General features: G+C 45.4%; 1 protein-coding gene across 2 annotated transcripts in view; it reads right to left on the bottom strand.

Annotated features, from left to right (window-relative positions):
• Window positions 1-22,643, bottom strand: part of LOC135530080 (C-terminal-binding protein 2-like) — a 121,842-nt gene that overhangs the window by 80,479 nt on the left and 18,720 nt on the right. The gene's annotated exons all lie outside the window — the stretch shown is intronic.

Raw genomic sequence — 22,643 nt, 5'->3', positions numbered from 1 at the left:
GTAACCTCCCTAACACCTAACACCAGGTAACCTCCCTAAACCCAACACCAGGTAACCCCCCTAACACCCAACACCAGGTAATCTCCCTAAAACACAACACAAGGTAACCTCCCTAATACCCAAAACCAGGTAACCTCCCTAATACCCAACACCAGGTAACCTCCCTAATACCCAACACCAGGTAACCCCCTAATACCCAACACCAGGTAACCCCCTTATACCCAACACCAGGTAACCTCCTTAAAACCCAACACCAGGTAAACCCCTAATACCCAACACCAGGTAACACCCCTAATACCCAACACCAGGTAACCTCCCTAATACCCAACACCAGGTAAACCCCTAATACCCAACACCAGGTAACCCCCTAATACCCAACACCAGGTAACCTCCCTAATACCCAACACCAGGTAACCTCCCTAACACCCAACACCAGGTAACCTCCCTAATACCCAACACCAGGTAACCCCCACCAACAACAGGTAACCTCCCTAATACCCAACACCAGGTAACCTCCCTAACACCCCACACCAGGTAACCTCCCTAATACCCAACACCAGGGAACCTCCATAATACCCAACACCAGGTAACCCCCCCAACACCAGGTAACCTCCCTAACGCCCAACACCGGGTAACATCCCTAACGCCCAACACTGGGTAATCTCCCCAACACCAGGTAACCCCCCAACACCAGGTAACACTCCCAACACAAGGTCACACCCCCAACACCAGGTAACATCCCCAACACCAGGTAACCCCCCCAACACCAGGTAACCTCCCTAATACGCAACACCAGGTAACCTCCCTAACATCAGGTAACCTCCCTAACACCCAACACCAGGTAACCTCCCTAACACCCAACACAAGGTAACCTCCCTAATACCCAACACCAGGTAACCTCCCTAATACCCAATACCAGGTAACCCCCCAACACCAGGTAACCACCTAATACCCAACACCAGGTAACCTCCCTAATACTCGACACCAGGTAACCTCCCTAATACCCAATACCAGGTAACCCCCCCCAACACCAGGTAACCTCCCTAACACCCAACACCAGGTAACCCCCCCAACACAAGGTAACCTCCCTAATACCCAACACCAGGTAACCTCCCTAATACCCAATACCAGGTAATCTCCATAATACCCAACACCAGGTAACCTCCCTAACACCTAACACAAGGTAACCTCCCTAATACCCAATACCAGGTAACCTCACAAATACCCAACACCAGGTAACCTCCCTAATACACAATACCAGGTAACCCCCCAACACCAGGTAACCTCCCTAATACCCAACACCAGGTAACCTCCCTAATACCCAACACCAGGTAACCTTACTAATACCCAACACCAGGTAACCTCCCTAATAGGTAATCTCCCTAACATCCAACACCAGATAACCTCCCTAAAACACAACACAAGGTAACCTCCCTAACACCTAACACCAGGTAACCTCCCTAAACCCAACACCAGGTAACCCCCCTAACACCCAACACCGGGTAATCTCCCTAAAACACAACACAAGGTAACCTCCCTAATACCCAACACCAGGTAACCTCCCTAATACCCAACACCAGGTAACCTCCCTAATACCCAACACCAGGTAACCCCCTAATACCCAACACCAGGTAACCCCCCTTATACCCAACACCAGGTAACCTCCTTAAAACCCAACACCAGGTAAACCCCTAATACCCAACACCAGGTAACACCCCTAATACCCAAAACCAGGTAACCTCCCTAACACCCAACACCAGGTAACCTCCCTAATACCCAACACCAGGTAACCCCCACCAACACCAGGTAACCTCCATAATACCCAACACCAGGTAACCTCCCTAATACCCAACACCAGGTAACCTCACTAATACCCAACACCAGGTTACCCCCCCAACACCAGGTAACCTCCCTAACGCCCAACACCGGGTAACATCCCTAACACCCAACACTGGGTAATCTCCCCAACACCAGGTAACCCCCCCCAACACCAGGTAACACCCCCAACACCAGGTACCACTCCCAACACAAGGTCACACCCCCAACACCAGGTAACATCCCCAACACCAGGTAACCCCCCCAACACCAGGTAACCTCCCTAATACGCAACACCAGGTAACCTCCCTAACATCAGGTAACCTCCCTAACACCCAACACCAGGTAACCTCCCTAACACCCAACACCAGATAACCTCCCTAAAACACAACACAAGGTAACCTCCCTAACACCTAACACCAGGTAACCTCCCTAAACCCAACACCAGGTAACCCCCCTAACACCCAACACCAGGTAATCTCCCTAAAACACAACACAAGGTAACCTCCCTAATACCCAAAACCAGGTAACCTCCCTAATACCCAACACCAGGTAACCTCCCTAATACCCAACACCAGGTAACCCCCCTAATACCCAACACCAGGTAACCCCCTTATACCCAACACCAGGTAACCTCCTTAAAACCCAACACCAGGTAAACCCCTAATACCCAACACCAGGTAACACCCCTAATACCCAACACCAGGTAACCTCCCTAATACCCAACACCAGGTAAACCCCTAATACCCAACACCAGGTAACCCCCCTAATACCCAACACCAGGTAACCTCCCTAATACCCAACACCAGGTAACCTCCCTAACACCCAACACCAGGTAACCTCCCTAATACCCAACACCAGGTAACCCCCACCAACAACAGGTAACCTCCCTAATACCCAACACCAGGTAACCTCCCTAACACCCCACACCAGGTAACCTCCCTAATACCCAACACCAGGGAACCTCCATAATACCCAACACCAGGTAACCCCCCCAACACCAGGTAACCTCCCTAACGCCCAACACCGGGTAACATCCCTAACGCCCAACACTGGGTAATCTCCCCAACACCAGGTAACCCCCCCCCAACACCAGGTAACACTCCCAACACAAGGTCACACCCCCAACACCAGGTAACATCCCCAACACCAGGTAACCCCCCCAACACCAGGTAACCTCCCTAATACGCAACACCAGGTAACCTCCCTAACATCAGGTAACCTCCCTAACACCCAACACCAGGTAACCTCCCTAACACCCAACACAAGGTAACCTCCCTAATACCCAACACCAGGTAAGCTCCCTAAAACACAACACCAGGTAACCTCCCTAACACCCAACACAAGGTAACCTCCCTAACATCCAACACCAGGTAACCTCCCTAACACCCAATACAAGGTAACCTCCCTAACACCCAACACCAGGTAACCTCCCTAATACGCAACACCAGGTAACCTCCCTAATACCCAATACCAGGTAATCTCCCTAATACCCAACACCAGGTAACCTCCCTAACACCTAACACCAGGTAACCTCCCTAATACCCAATACCAGGTAACCTCACTAATACCCAACACCAGGTAACCTCCCTAATACCCAATACCAGGTAGCCCCCCAACACCAGGTAACCTCCCTAACACCAAACACCAGGTAACCCCCCCAACACCAGGTAACCTCCCTAACACCAAACAACAGGTAACCCCCCAACACCAGGTAACCTCCCTAATACCCAATACCAGGTAACCCCCCCAACACCAGGTAACCACCTAATACCCAACACCAGGTAACCTCCCTAATACCCGACACCAGGTAACCTCCCTAATACCCAATACCAGGTAACCCCCCCCCAACACCAGGTAACCTCACTAACACCCAACACCAGGTAACCCCCCCAACACAAGGTAACCTCCCTAATACCCAACACCAGGTAACCTCCCTAATACCCAATACCAGGTAATCTCCATAATACCCAACACCAGGTAACCTCCCTAACACCTAACACCAGGTAACCTCCCTAATACCCAATACCAGGTAACCTCACAAATACCCAACACCAGGTAACCTCCCTAATACACAATACCAGGTAACCCCCCCCCAACACCAGGTAACCTCCCTAATACCCAACACCAGGTAACCTCCCTAATACCCAACACCAGGTAACCTTACTAATACCCAACACCAGGTAACCTCCCTAATAGGTAATCTCCCTAACATCCAACACCAGATAACCTCCCTAAAACACAACACAAGGTAACCTCCCTAACACCTAACACCAGGTAACCTCCCTAAACCCAACACCAGGTAACCCCCCTAACACCCAACACCGGGTAATCTCCCTAAAACACAACACAAGGTAACCTCCCTAATACCCAACACCAGGTAACATCCCTAATACCCAACACCAGGTAACCTCCCAAATACCCAACACCAGGTAACCTCACTAATACCCAACACCAGGTAACCCCCCCAACACCAGGTAACCTCCCTAACGCCCAACACCGGGTAACATCCCTAGCACCCAACACTGGGTAATCTCCGCAACACCAGGTAACCCCCCCCAACACCAGGTAACACCCCCAACACCAGGTAACACTCCCAACACAATGTCACACCCCCAACACCAGGTAACATCCCCAACACCAGGTAACCCCCCCAACACCAGGTAACCTCCCTAATACCCAACACCAGGTAACCTCCCTAATACCCAATACCAGGTAATCTCCCTAATACCCAACACCAGGTAACCTCCCTAACACCTAACACCAGGTAACCTCCCTAATACCCAATACCAGGTAACCTCACTAATACCCAACACCAGGTAACCTCCCTAATACCCAATACCAGGTAACCCCCCCCCAACACCAGGTAACCTCCCTAATACCCAACACCAGGTAACCTCCCTAACATCAGGTAACCTCCCTAATACCCAACACCAGGTAACCTCCCTAATACCCAACACCAGGTCACACCCAACACCAGGTCACACCCAACACCAGGTAACACCCAAAACCGGGTAACACCCAACACCGGGTCACACCCAACACTAGGTAACACCCAAAACCGGGTAACACCCAACCCCGGGTAACAGCCAAAACCGGGTAACACCCAACACCAGGTAACCCCCCCAACACCAGGTAACCTCCCTAATACCCAATACCAGGTAACCCCCCCAACACCAGGTAACCACCTAATAACCAACACCAGGTAACCTCCCTAATACCCAATACCAGGTAACCCCCCCCAACACCAGGTAACCTCCCTAACACCCAACACCATGTAACCCCCCCAACACAAGGTAACCTCCCTAATACCCAACACCAGGTTATCTCCCTAATACCCAACACCAGGTAACCTCCCTAACACCTAACACCAGGTAACCTCCCTAATACCCAATACCAGGTAACCTCACTAATACCCAACACCAGGTAACCTCCCTAATACCCAATACCAGGTAACCCCCCCAACACCAGGTAACCTCCCTAATACCCAACACCAGGTAACCTCCCTAATACCCAATACCAGGTAACCCCCCCAACACCAGGTAACCTCCCTAATACCCAACACCAGGTAACCCCCCTAACATCAGGAAACCTCCCTAATAACCAACACCAGGTAACCTCCCTAACACCCAACACCAGGTAACCTCCCTAACACCCAACACCAGGTCACACCCAACACCGGGTAATACCCAACACCAGGTAACACCCAACACCGGGTCACAGCCAACACCGGGTCACACCCAACACCAGGTAACACTCTACACCGGGTCACACCCAACACCGGGTCACACCCAACACCAGGTCACACCCAACACCAGGTCACACCCAACACCAGGTAACACCCAAAACCGGGTAACACCCAAAACCGGGTAACACCCAAAACCGGGTCACAGCCAACACCGGGTAACACCCAACACCGGGTAACACTCAACACCAGGTAACACCCAACACCGGGTAACACCCAACACCAGGTAACACCCAACACCAGGTAACACCCAACACCAGGTAACACCCAACACCGGGTAACACCCAACACCGGGTAACACCCAACACCAGGTAACACCCAACACCAGGTAACACCCAACACCAGGTCACAGCCAACACCAGGTCACACCCAACACCAGGTAACACCCAACACCGGGTAACACCCTACACCTGGTAACACCCAACACCAGGTAACACCCAACACCTGGTAACACCCAACACCAGGTAACACCCAACACCTGGTAACACCCAACACCAGGTAACACCCAACACCTGGTAACACCCAACACCAGGTAACACCCAACACCAGGTAACACTCTACACCGGGTCACACCCAACACCGGGTCACACCCAACACCAGGTCACACCCAACACCAGGTCACACCCAACACCAGGTAACACCCAAAACCGGGTAACACCCAAAACCGGGTAACACCCAAAACCGGGTCACAGCCAACACCGGGTAACACCCAACACCGGGTAACACTCAACACCAGGTAACACCCAACACCGGGTAACACCCAACACCAGGTAACACCCAACACCAGGTAACACCCAACACCAGGTAACACCCAACACCGGGTAACACCCAACACCGGGTAACACCCAACACCAGGTAACACCCAACACCAGGTAACACCCAACACCAGGTCACAGCCAACACCAGGTCACACCCAACACCAGGTAACACCCAACACCGGGTAACACCCTACACCTGGTAACACCCAACACCAGGTAACACCCAACACCTGGTAACACCCAACACCAGGTAACACCCAACACCTGGTAACACCCAACACCAGGTAACACCCAACACCTGGTAACACCCAACACCAGGTAACACCCAACACCTGGTAACACCCAACACCAGGTAACACCCAACACCTGGTAACACCCTACATCAGGTAACACCCTACATCAGGTAACACCCAACACCAGGTAACACCCTACACCAGGTAACACCCTACACCAGGTAACACCCTACATCAGGTAACACCCTACACCAGGTCACAGCCAACACCAGGTAACACCCAACACCAGGTAACACCCCACACAGGTAACACCCTACACCAGGTAACACCCAACACCTGGTAACACCCAACACCAGGTAACACCCAACACCAGGTAACACCCAACACCAGGTAACACCCAACACCAGGTAACACCCTACACCAGGTCACACCCAACACCAGGTCACACCCAACACCAGGTAACACCCTACACCAGGTAACACCCTACACCAGGTAACACACACACACACACACACACACACACACACACACACACACACACACACACACACACACACACACACACACATCCTTTACGACAAGCCGCACAGATTAACAGATAAATTCCTCAACAGAGATATATCCCATGAGCCTTTGCAGCACTGCCCTGGGTCCAAGGCCTAACCCTTCCTCCATTCCTCCTCCTCCCTGAGCTAGTCCCCCCCTTCCTAAACCCCAGCCTTTTTAAAGTCCACCCCTCCTCCTCTCAGAGCCCCCCCCTTCCTAAACCCCAGCCTTTTTAAAGTCCACCCCTCCTCCTCTCAGAGCCCCCCCTTCCTAAACCCCAGCCTGATTAAAGTACATCTAAAGATATACTGTGGTGTGGATTATCTTCAGCCACCGAGGGTGGACAACCCCCCCACACCCGAATCCACCCAGCAGGGTAATCTAGCAGACACCTACGCAGGCAGGCACACCCCCACACACACACGGCACCACACGGCGCCACCCAGGCACGTCATTTAGCTGAAGGCTAATGTTCTCATTTCACGTGATCGAGCCGAGCCCTATACGTTATACTGTACCGACCCGCTGTGTTCTGGACTGCCGCGTTGACGGACAACTCCATGGCCAATGACGACTGTGGCTGTAGATCTCTCTACATCGGGCAGACAGGGAACTGCGGCCAACGAGCCAGTGCACAACCATTTAATGGCATTATGAAGGCTACTTATAGCCTCAGCCAACCAACAGACAGCCAGAAGGAGACAGGGCTAAGGGCAGGGCCCTCCCACCGCGCCTCTTCTAGAATTGACGGCACGATTTTGAAACTGTTTTTTCTTCTTCTCGTTTCTAGGTTACAAATAAGGAAACCATTTTTGTATCTAAATTATTTTGTTTAATTAATCATTTTGTTTAATGAAGCATTTTGTTTAATGAATCATTTTGTTTAATGAATCATTTTGTTTAATGAATCATTTTGTTTAATGAATTATTTTTTATAATTAGTTATTTTTAGGCAACAGATGATAGATGTATAATTTTAAAAGAAAATAGATTATCTAGAAAAAAATATGTTTTGGGGGGACTATTTTGGGGCTCTATATTTTGGGTTTCTGGTTTATATATATATATATATATATATATATATATATATATATAAATATTTGTTAAAATTAAATGTAACCTTTATTTCACTAGGCAAGTCAGTTAAAAACAAATTCTTATTTATAATGACGGCTAAACCCAGGCGACGCTGGGTCAATTGTGCGCCGCCCTATGGGGTGGCCGGTTGTGCTCCAGCCTGGATTCGAACCAGTGTGTCTGTAGGGACGCCTCTAGCACTGAGTTGCAGTGCCTTAGACCGCTGCGGCACTCGGGATCCAAATAACAAATATAAAACAATATTTTTCATAATACTGTACAATAAATAGACAAAAAATAAAATACAAAAATAACAAGATTCTAGACAAATAAGAATACATTTTCTATAGCAAGAGTATACGCTACAATGGTTCACAGAAGGGAAGAAATACGATGCTCTCTCATCAATATGCATGTTTAAACATAAACCCACTAGAGACATTTATTAACAGGGCTGTACTTCACAAGTTTACTTTGCTCAGAAAGGAAATCTCTTGAGCCTCTAAACTGCTCAGAAAGAGAGAGAGAGAGAGAGAGAGAGGGAGAACGTGAGAGAGTTAAAGAGAGACAGAGTTAGAGAGAAAGAGAGAGAGTTAGAGAGAGAGAGAGAGAGAAAGAGAGAGAGAGAGAGAAAGAGAGAGAGAGAACGAGTTAGAGAGTGAAAGAGAAAGAGAGAGAGAGCGTGACGAACACCTTGTTATTTTCACAAAAATTTGCTTCAACCAAAACATGTACTGTACACAACAATGCAAATGTCCAGGCAGTTCTCCACAGGTCTCTCTCCAACAGTTCTCCACAGGTCCATCTCCAACAGGTCTCTCTCTCCAACAAATCCACTTCAATCAGTATAGCTGTGTGCCATTCAGAGGGTGAATGGGAAGACAAAATATTTAAGTGTCTTTGAACAGGTTACGGTAGTAGGTGCCAGGCGCAGGGCTGTTACGGTGACCGTATTACCGCCACACCGGTGGTCACGAGTCATGACAGCAGTCAAATTCCACGAGACCATTTAGTCACCGCAACTATAAGCTATGGAAATGGAAAAAAATAATAGCATCTCCAAGCTCTGATGCTGCTGATGGTCGTTAGTAACCTACCAAACTCGCTAACTGCCTGGTACTCAGCAGTCTATTGTCCCTCTAATCACTCTGACATCAATGCAAAATGTTGTGGAAAATCAAATCAAACACTTAATGAGATCCCATGAGGTCATGTTGCGCAATATTTCTATAAGCTATGTAAATGTGTGAAAAAAACAGTTTTGATGGCCTCTACTAAAAAGAGGAGTCTCAGCTTTCTAAAGGCTCGGCCTACTATATTTGTTTCGCAACTTTCCTAATATTAAGCACAGTGCTTCTCTTTATAACAGGAGCATAGCCTACCTGGCTGGCATGAAAATGAACCACAGGGAAAAGCGTCCTCCATTCGCTATTGAAGTGAATAAATAACGTGTATTTTTCCCCCCTGTTCTGAGACAGGTGCATGATAATGGTCCATTCTAAATCAAAACTAATTCCACACATATATTATTTAGTACATGTAAAGACAAGATCAAATCAAGAATAGTCTGATGGGTGGCAATATTAGCCTGTCACTTGTGAATGATGACCAGCCTGTGTGCGGTAAGGCAAGAAACAGAACAAGTCTTTTTTGTGACTTTTTCAAATCATAGTCACATACCTCATGTAGCCTAGCCTAGCCTAGCCTAGCCTAGCCTAGCCTAGCCTAGCCGAACATGTTTAGATAAGGTTTGCATCACAACTAAAGTGGCCAAATAATTATTTAAACTGAAGCACATGAATCCACTTTTTACAGCTGGTGTAGAGCCTATCTGGGATACATGAATCCACTTTACAGCTGGTGTAGAGCCTATCTGGGATACATGAATCCACTTTACAACCGGTGTAGAGCCTATCTGGCAAACATAGGTTGACTCTTGAGTTTCTACTTTGGGGAAGATCATTTTCACCGTTAAAATGCACCTATATAGTAAAGCATTACATACATAATCGCATTTTCGGTCGCTGTTGATAATGGTGTTTTCACGCTAATGAAACATTCGCACTTATAGCCTCCTACCATGTGTGCATTGCTGCGCTTATAAACGTGAAGAAATCTCCTAAAAGTTTATCAACATTTTAAGCTAAACCTTCCGATTTGTTGTAACCATGTGGAATTAACCGTGTAACCATGCGGAATTAACCCTGTAACCATGCAGAATTAACCCTGTAACCATGCGGAATTAACCCTGTAACCATGTGGAATTAACCGTGTAACCATGCGAAATTAACTCTGTAATCATGCGGAATTAACCCTGTAACCATGCGGAATTAACTCTGTAACCATGCGGAATTAACCCTGTAACCATGCGGAATTAACCCTGTAACCATGCGGAATTAACCCTGTAACCATGCGGAATTAACCGTGTAACCATGCGGAATTAACCCTGTAACCATGTGGAATTAACCCTGTAACCATGCGGAATTAACCCTGTAACCATGCGGAATTAACCCTGTAACCATGCGGAATTAACCCTGTAACCATGCGGAATTAACCCTGTAACCATGCGGAATTAACCCTGTAACCATGCGGAAGTAACCCTGTAACCATGCGGAATTAACCCTGTAACCATGCGGAAGTAACCCTGTAACCATGCGGAATTAACCCTGTAACCATGCGGAATTAACCCTGTAACCATGCGGAATTAACCCTGTAACCATGCGGAATTAACCCTGTAACCATGTGGAATTAACCCTGTAACCATGTGGAATTAACCCTGTAACCATGTGGAATTAACCCTGTAACCATGCGGAATTAACCCTGTAACCATGTGGAATTAACCCTGTAACCATGCGGAATTAACCCTGTAACCATGCGGAATTAACCCTGTAACCATGCGGAATTAACCCTGTAACCATGTGGAATTAACCCTGTAACCATGTGGAATTAACTCTGTAACCATGCGGAATTAACCCTGTAACCATGCGGAATTAACCCTGTAACCATGTGGAATTAACTCTGTAACCATGTGGAATTAACTCTGTAACCATGCGGAATTAACCCTGTAACCATGCGGAATTAACCCTGTAACCATGTGGAATTAACCCTGTAACCATGTGGAATTAACCCTGTAACCATGTGGAATTAACCCTGTAACCATGCGGAATTAACCCTGTAACCATGTGGAATTAACCCTGTAACCATGTGGAATTAACCCTGTAACCATGCGGAATTAACCCTGTAACCATGTGGAATTAACCCTGTAACCATGTGGAATTAACTCTGTAACCATGCGGAATTAACCCTGTAACCATGCGGAATTAACCCTGTAACCATGCGGAATTAACCCTGTAACCATGCAGAATTAACCCTGTAACCATGCGGAATTAACCCTGTAACCATGCAGAATTAACCCTGTAACCATGCGGAATTAACCCTGTCACCATGCGGAATTAACCCTGTAACCATGCGGAATTAATGCATCAAAAATATACATTTCATCCGTAATACAAGGGAAAGTATGAGATCTTGTTGGGCCTGAATACCTCCTCCTTCAACAAGTTGATCTGTGTTGTCTACCTGTGGTCCTGGAGGTATATAATGAGTTTTATGAATGGACCTCCCTGCGTTTTTATAGTTATTATATCCTTCACCTTTAACAATGTGTCAATACTTATTTTCCAACATCATTTGCAAATAAATTAATAAAAAATCCTACAATGTGATTTTCTGGATTTTTTTCTCTCATTTTGTCTGTCATAGTTGAAGTGTACCTATGATGAAAATTACAGGCCTCATCTTTTTAAGTGGGAGAACTTGTACAATTGGTGGCTGACTAAATACTTTTTTGCCCCACTGTATGTGGTAGCTATGATTTATGTGGAAGCTGTGATTTATGTAGTAGCTATGATTTATGTGGTAGCTGTGATTTATGTGGTAGCCGTGATTTACGTGGTAGCTGTGATTTACGTGGTAGCTGTGATTTATGTGGTAGATGTGATTTAAGTGGTAGCTGTGATTTATGTAGTAGCTATGATTTATGTAGTAGCTATGATTTATGTAGTAGCTATGATTTATGTAGTAGCTGTGATTTATGTAGTAGCTATGATTTATGTAGTAGCTATGATTTATGTAGTAGCTATGATTTATGTAGTAGCTGTGTAAATGCATTTGTGAGGATTTCTAATCACGTCAGCACGCGCACACACACACACACACACACACACACACACACACACACACACACACACACACACACACACACACACACACACACACACACACACACACACACACACACACACACACACACACACACACACACACACACACACACTGAACTGCTTGAAAACATGGTGCAATATTGTAGAAAAATGTCAGACAGTGAGAAACAGCAAAGCAATACACAGAGTGAGAGTGAAATATTTACCTTCCAAGAACTTTTCAGTCTGAACCATAAGACATCTAGGCTGTCTAAAAACAGAAGCTAGCTGGAGATTACAAATGATTCCACGTGACACCCACACATCCAATTCCAGTAACAGGTGTGTGGACACTAAGAGACTGTCAAACACACTATATCCTGATGAGGGGAGACAGAGACTGTCAAACACACTATCTCCATTAGAGAGGAGACAGAGACTGTCAAACACACTATCTCCATTAGAGAGGAGACAGAGACTGTCAAACACACTATCTCCATTAGAGAGGAGACAGAGACTGTCAAACACACTATCTCCATTAGAGAGGAGACAGAGACTGTCAAACACACTATATCCTGATGAGGGGAGACAGAGACTGTCAAACACACTATCTCCTGATGAGAGGAGACATAGACTGTCAAACACACTATCTCCATTAGAGAGGAGACAGAGACTGTCAAACACACTATCTCCCGATGAGAGGAGACAGAGACTGTCAAACACACTATCTCCCGATGAGAGGAGACAGAGACTGTCAAACACGCTATCTCCCGATGAGAGGAGACAGAGACTGTCAAACACACTATCTCCTGATGAGAGGAGACAGAGACTGTCAAACACACTATCTCCCGATGAGAGGAGACAGAGACACTATATCTGGAAACAACCAGCACCTAACAAAGTCTGCCCTTTGTTGTCCAGAAATACTTTTTGAAATGATGAATGAGATTATGTTGAAAAGCAGCCTTGTAATCAAACGATAAACACATAGTCAAGGAAAATAGTTTCAATATTTAATAAGTAAATACGACACATCACCTATCCCAACTGAAACACACTGACTTCAGATATGACATCACCGATCCCAACTGAAACACACTGACTTCAGATATGACATCACCTACCCAACTGACACACTGACTTCAGATATGACATCACCTATCCAACTGAAACACACTGACTTCAGATATGACATCACCTATCCAACTGACACACTGACTTCAGATATGACATCACCTATCCAACTGACACACTGACTTCAGATATGACATCACCTGACACACTGACTCAGATATGACATCACCTATCCAACTGAAACACACTGACTTCAGATATGACATCACCTATCCAACTGACACACTGACTTCAGATATGACATCACCTATCCAACTGACACACTGACTTCAGATATGACATCACCTATCCAACTGACACACTGACTTCAGATATGACATCACCTATCCAACTGACACACTGACTTCAGATATGACATCACCTTGACTTCAGATATGACATCACCTATCCAACTGACACACTGACTTCAGATATGACATCACCTATCCAACTGAAACACTGACTTCAGATATGACATCACCTATCCAACTGACACACTGACTTCAGATATGACATCACCTATCCAACTGAAACACACTGACTTCAGATATGACATCACCTATCCAACTGACACACTGACTTCAGATATGACATCACCTATCCAACTGAAACACACTGACTTCAGATATGACATCACCTATCCAACTGACACACACTGACTTCAGATATGACATCACCGATCCAACTGAAACACACTGACTTCAGATATGACATCACCTATCCAACTGAAACACACTGACTTCAGATATGACATCACCTATCCAACTGACACTCACTGACTTCAGATATGACATCACCTATCCAACTGACACACACTGACTTCAGATATGACATCACCTATCCAACTGACACACTGACTTCAGATATGACATCACCTATCCAACTGACACACTGACTTCAGATATGACATCACCTATCCAACTGAAACACACTGACTTCAGATATGACATCACCTATCCCAACTGAAACACACTGACTTCAGATATGACATCACCTATCCAACTGACACACACTGACTTCAGATATGACATCACCTATCCAACTGACACACTGACTTCAGATATGACATCACCTATCCAACTGACACACACTGACTTCAGATATGACATCACCTATCCAACTGAAACACACTGACTTCAGATATGACATCACCTATCCCAACTGAAACACACTGACTTCAGATATGACATCACCTATCCAACTGAAACACACTGACTTCAGATATGACATTACCTATCCAACTGACACACACTGACTTCAGATATGACATCACCTATCCAACTGACACACACTGACTTCAGATATGACATCACCTATCCAACTGACACACACTGACTTCAGATATGACATTACCTATCCAACTGACACACTGACTTCAGATATGATATCACCTATCCAACTGAAACACACTGACTTCAGATATGACATCACCTATCCCAACTGAAACACTGACTTAAGATATGACATCACCTATCCAACTGACACACACTGACTTCAGATATGACATCACCTATCCCAACTGACACACACTGACTTCAGATATGACATCACCTATCCAACTGAAACACTGACTTCAGATATGACATCACCTATCCAACTGACACACTGACTTCAGATATGATATCACCTATCCAACTGAAACACACTGACTTCAGATATGACATCACCTATCCCAACTGAAACACTGACTTAAGATATGACATCACCTATCCAACTGACACACACTGACTTCAGATATGACATCACCTATCCCAACTGACACACACTGACTTCAGATATGACATCACCTATCCAACTGAAACACTGACTTCAGATATGACATCACCTATCCAACTGACACACACTGACTTCAGATATGACATCACCTATCCCAACTGACACACACTGACTTCAGATATGACATCACCTATCCAACTGAAACACTGACTTCAGATATGACATCACCTATCCAACTGAAACACACTGACTTCAGATATGACATCACCTATCCCAACTGAAACACTGACTTCAGATATGACATCACCTATCCAACTGACACACTGACTTCAGATATGACATCACCTATCCAACTGAAACACACTGACTTCAGATATGACATCACCTATCCAACTGAAACACACTGACTTCAGATATGATATCACCGATCCAACTGAAAAACACTGACTTCAGATATGACATCACCTATCCAACTGAAACACACTGACTTCAGATATGACATCACCTATCCCAACTGAAACACTGACTTCAGATATGACATCACCTATCCAACTGACACACTGACTTCAGATATGACATCACCTATCCAACTGAAACACACTGACTTCAGATATGACATCACCTATCCAACTGAAACACACTGACTTCAGATATGATATCACCGATCCAACTGAAAAACACTGACTTCAGATATGACATCACCTATCCAACTGACACTCACTGACTTCAGATATGACATCACCTATCCAACTGACACACTGACTTCAGATATGACATCACCTATCCCAACTGAAACACACTGACTTCAGATATGACATCACCTATCCAACTGACACACTGACTTCAGATATGACATCACCTATCCCAACTGAAACACACTGACTTCAGATATGACATCACCTATCCAACTGACATTCACTGACTTCAGATATGACATCACCTATCCCAACTGAAACACTGACTTCAGATATGACATCACCTATCCAACTGACACACTGACTTCAGATATGACATCACCTATCCAACTGACACACTGACTTCAGATATGACATCACCTATCCAACTGACACACTGACTTCAGATATGACATCACCTATCCAACTGAAACACACTGACTTCAGATATGACATCACCTATCCAACTGACACACACTGACTTCAGATATGACATCGCCTATCCAACTGAAACACACTGACTTCAGATATGACATCACCTATCCAACTGACACACTGACTTCAGATATGACATCACCTATCCAACTGACACACACTGACTTCAGATATGACATCACCTATCCAACTGACACACTGACTTCAGATATGACATCACCTATCCAACTGACACACACTGACTTCAGATATGACATCACCTATCCAACTGAAACACACTGACTTCAGATATGACATCGCCTATCCAACTGAAACACACTGACTTCAGATATGACATCACCTATCCAACTGACACACTGACTTCAGATATGACATCACCTATCCAACTGAAACACACTGACTTCAGATATGACATCACCTATCCAACTGACACACTGACTTCAGATATGACATCACCTATCCAACTGACACACTGACTTCAGATATGACATCACCTATCCAACTGACACTCACTGACTTCAGATATGACATCACCTATCCAACTGACACACTGACTTCAGATATGACATCACCTATCCAACTGACACACTGACTTCAGATATGACATCACCTATCCAACTGACACACTGACTTCAGATATGACATCACCTATCCAACTGACACACTGACTTCAGATATGACATCACCTATCCAACTGACACACTGACTTCAGATATGACATCACCTATCCAACTGAAACACACTGACTTCAGATATGATATCACCGATCCAACTGAAAAACACTGACTTCAGATATGACATCACCTATCCAACTGAAACACACTGACTTCAGATATGACATCACCTATCCCAACTGAAACACTGACTTCAGATATGACATCACCTATCCAACTGACACACTGACTTCAGATATGACATCACCTATCCAACTGAAACACACTGACTTCAGATATGACATCACCTATCCAACTGAAACACACTGACTTCAGATATGATATCACCGATCCAACTGAAAAACACTGACTTCAGATATGACATCACCTATCCAACTGACACTCACTGACTTCAGATATGACATCACCTATCCAACTGACACACTGACTTCAGATATGACATCACCTATCCCAACTGAAACACACTGACTTCAGATATGACATCACCTATCCAACTGACACACTGACTTCAGATATGACATCACCTATCCCAACTGAAACACACTGACTTCAGATATGACATCACCTATCCAACTGACATTCACTGACTTCAGATATGACATCACCTATCCCAACTGAAACACTGACTTCAGATATGACATCACCTATCCAACTGACACACTGACTTCAGATATGACATCACCTATCCAACTGACACACTGACTTCAGATATGACATCACCTATCCAACTGACACACTGACTTCAGATATGACATCACCTATCCAACTGAAACACACTGACTTCAGATATGACATCACCTATCCAACTGACACACACTGACTTCAGATATGACATCGCCTATCCAACTGAAACACACTGACTTCAGATATGACATCACCTATCCAACTGACACACTGACTTCAGATATGACATCACCTATCCAACTGACACACACTGACTTCAGATATGACATCACCTATCCAACTGACACACTGACTTCAGATATGACATCACCTATCCAACTGACACACACTGACTTCAGATATGACATCACCTATCCAACTGAAACACACTGACTTCAGATATGACATCGCCTATCCAACTGAAACACACTGACTTCAGATATGACATCACCTATCCAACTGACACACTGACTTCAGATATGACATCACCTATCCAACTGAAACACACTGACTTCAGATATGACATCACCTATCCAACTGACACACTGACTTCAGATATGACATCACCTATCCAACTGACACACTGACTTCAGATATGACATCACCTATCCAACTGACACTCACTGACTTCAGATATGACATCACCTATCCAACTGACACACTGACTTCAGATATGACATCACCTATCCAACTGACACACTGACTTCAGATATGACATCACCTATCCAACTGACACACTGACTTCAGATATGACATCACCTATCCAACTGACACTCACTGACTTCAGATATGACATCACCTATCCAACTGACACACTGACTTCAGATATGACATCACCTATCCAACTGACACACTGACTTCAGATATGACATCACCTATCCAACTGACACACTGACTTCAGATATGACATCACCTATCCAACTGACACACTGACTTCAGATATGACATCACCTATCCAACTGACACACTGACTTCAGATATGACATCACCTATCCAACTGAAACACACTGACTTCAGATATGATATCACCGATCCAACTGAAAAACACTGACTTCAGATATGACATCACCTATCCAACTGAAACACACTGACTTCAGATATGACATCACCTATCCCAACTGAAACACTGACTTCAGATATGACATCACCTATCCAACTGACACACTGACTTCAGATATGACATCACCTATCCAACTGAAACACACTGACTTCAGATATGACATCACCTATCCAACTGAAACACACTGACTTCAGATATGATATCACCGATCCAACTGAAAAACACTGACTTCAGATATGACATCACCTATCCAACTGACACTCACTGACTTCAGATATGACATCACCTATCCAACTGACACTCACTGACTTCAGATATGACATCACCTATCCCAACTGAAACACACTGACTTCAGATATGACATCACCTATCCAACTGACACACTGACTTCAGATATGACATCACCTATCCCAACTGAAACACACTGACTTCAGATATGACATCACCTATCCAACTGACATTCACTGACTTCAGATATGACATCACCTATCCCAACTGAAACACTGACTTCAGATATGACATCACCTATCCAACTGACACACTGACTTCAGATATGACATCACCTATCCAACTGACACACTGACTTCAGATATGACATCACCTATCCAACTGACACACTGACTTCAGATATGACATCACCTATCCAACTGAAACACACTGACTTCAGATATGACATCACCTATCCAACTGACACACACTGACTTCAGATATGACATCGCCTATCCAACTGAAACACACTGACTTCAGATATGACATCACCTATCCAACTGACACACTGACTTCAGATATGACATCACCTATCCAACTGACACACACTGACTTCAGATATGACATCACCTATCCAACTGACACACTGACTTCAGATATGACATCACCTATCCAACTGACACACACTGACTTCAGATATGACATCACCTATCCAACTGAAACACACTGACTTCAGATATGACATCGCCTATCCAACTGAAACACACTGACTTCAGATATGACATCACCTATCCAACTGACACACTGACTTCAGATATGACATCACCTATCCAACTGAAACACACTGACTTCAGATATGACATCACCTATCCAACTGACACACTGACTTCAGATATGACATCACCTATCCAACTGACACACTGACTTCAGATATGACATCACCTATCCAACTGACACACTGACTTCAGATATGACATCACCTATCCAACTGACACACTGACTTCAGATATGACATCACCTATCCAACTGACACACTGACTTCAGATATGACATCACCTATCCAACTGACACACTGACTTCAGATATGACATCACCTATCCAACTGAAACACACTGACTTCAGATATGACATCACCTATCCAACTGAAACACACTGACTTCAGATATGACATCACCTATCCAACTGACACACTGACTTCAGATATGACATCGCCTATCCAACTGAAACACACTGACTTCAGACATGACATCACCTATCCAACTGAAACACACCGACTTCAGATATGACATCACCTATCCAACTGACACACACTGACTTCAGATATGACATCACCTATCCAACTGACACACACTGACTTCAGATATGACATCACCTATCCAACTGACACACACTGACTTCAGATATGACATCACCTATCCAATCCAAGTTTGCAGAAACAAACGAGCAACACAACGCGTCACTACAAAACCCAAAACAACTTGCGTGAATTTCAACTCAGACCTACACCGCGGATAGGGTTTAACTTAGGGTTACGGTGAGGGAAAAAAGCATTTGATCCCCTGCTGATTTTGTACGTTTGTCCACTGACAAAGAAATGATCAGTCTATAACTTTAATGGAAGGTTTATTTGAACAGTGAGAGACTGAATACGAAAAAATCCAGAAAAACGCATCTCAAAAATGTTATACATTTATTTAATAAGGTAAATAAGTATTTGACCCCCTCTGCAAAACATGACTTGGTACTTGGTGGCAATCACAGAGGTCAGACGTTTCTTGTAGTTGGCCACCAGGTTTGCACACATCTTAGGAGGGATTTTGTCCCACTCCTCTTTGCAGATCTTCTCCAAGTCATTAAGGTTTCTAGGCTGACGTTTGGCAACTCGAACCTTCAGCTCCCTCCACAGATTTTCTATGGGGTTAAGGTCTGGAGCCCAAGATTTGATGGTACATGGCCCCGTCCATCGTCCGGTGAAGTTGTCCTGTCCCCTTCGCAGAAAAACACCCCCAAAGAATAATGTTTCCACCTCCACGTTTGACGGTGGGGATGGTGTTCTTGGGGTCATAGGCAGCATTCCTCCTCCTCCAAACACGACGAGTTGAGTTGATGCCAAAGAGCTCCATTTTGGTCTCACCTGACCACAACACTTTCACCCAGTTGTCCTCTGAATCATTCAGATGTTCATTGGCTAACTTCAGACGGGCATGTATATGTGCTTTCTTGAGCAGGAGGACCTTGCAGGCGCTGCAGGATTTCAGTCCTTCACGGCGTAGTGTTACCAATTGTTTTCTTGGTGACTATGGTCCTAGCTGCCTTGAGATCATTGACAAGATCCTCCCGTGTAGTTCTGGGCTGATTCCTCACCGTTCTCATGATCATTGCAACTCCACGAGGTGAGATCTTGCATGGAGCCCCAGGCCGAGGGAGATTAACAGTTATTTTGGGTTTCTTCCATTTACGAAATAATCGCATCAACTGTTGTCACCTTCTCACCAAGCTGCTTGGCGATGGTCTTGTAGCCCATCCAGCCTTGTGTAGGTCTACAATCTTGTCCCTGACATCCTTGGAGAGCTCGTTGGTCTTGGCCATGGTGGAGAGTTTGGAATCTGATTGATTGCTTCTGTGGACAGGTGTCTTTTATACAGGTAACAAGCTGAGATTAGGAGCACTCCCTTTAAGAGTGTGCTCCTAATCTCAGTTCGTTATCAGAAATATTTCTGATTGAGAAGTGGTCAAATACTTATTTCCCTCATTAAAATGCAAATCAATTTATAACATTTTTGACATGCGTTTTTTTAGAATGTTTTGTTGTTATTCAGTCTCTCACTGTTCAAGTAAAACAACCATTAAAATTATAGACTGATCATTTCTTTGTCGGTGGACATACGTACAAAATCAGCAGGGGATCCAATACTTTTTCCCTAACACTGTAGGGCTGCTGGTTGTATCTGAACAGGGATCCCAGACAGACAGGAGCTCTAAGGACATGGATCTACAGCTGTAGGGCTGCTGGTTGTATCTGAACAGGGATCCCAGACAGACAGGAGCTCTAAGGACATGGATCTACAGCTGTAGGGCTGCTGGTTGTATCTGAACAGGGGATCCCAGACAGACGGGAGCTCTAAGGACATGAATCTACAGCTGTAGGGCTGCTGGTTGTATCTGAACAGGGATCACAGACAGACAGGAGCTCTAAGGACATGGATCTACAGCTGTAGGGCTGCTGGTTGTATCTGAACAGGGATCCCAGACAGACAGGAGCTCTAAGGACATGGATCTACAGCCGTTGCTGCAGGTTGTATAAATAGTGTCACCATTTAAAAACAGACCTGTTAGGTAAAGCTGATTATCATGTCAGGGAGGAAAGGAGAGGAGAGGAGCTGGGGGAGAGGAGAGGAGCTGGGGGGAGAGGAGAGGAGCTGGGAGGGGAGGAGAGGAGTTGGGGAGGAGAGGAGTTGGGAGGGGAGGAGAGGAGTTGGGGAGGAGAGGAGTTGGGAGGGGAGGAGAGGAGAGGAGGGATAGCGAGGTCAGAGGAGTTGGGGAGGAGAGGAGAGGAGGGATAGTGAGGTCAGAGGAGTTGGAGAGGAGAGGAGAGGAGGGATAGTGAGGTCAGAGGAGTTGGGGAGGAGAGGAGAGGAGGGATAGTGAGGTCAGAGGAGTTGGAGAGGAGGGACAGCGAGGTCAGAGGAGTTGGGGAGGAGAGGAGAGGAGGGATAGCGAGGTCA

The sequence above is a fragment of the Oncorhynchus masou genome, unplaced genomic scaffold (assembly GCF_036934945.1).
Source record: "Oncorhynchus masou masou isolate Uvic2021 unplaced genomic scaffold, UVic_Omas_1.1 unplaced_scaffold_1250, whole genome shotgun sequence".
Taxonomy (NCBI): Eukaryota; Metazoa; Chordata; class Actinopteri; order Salmoniformes; family Salmonidae; genus Oncorhynchus; species Oncorhynchus masou.
This window is presented reverse-complemented; position numbering and strand designations above follow the sequence as displayed.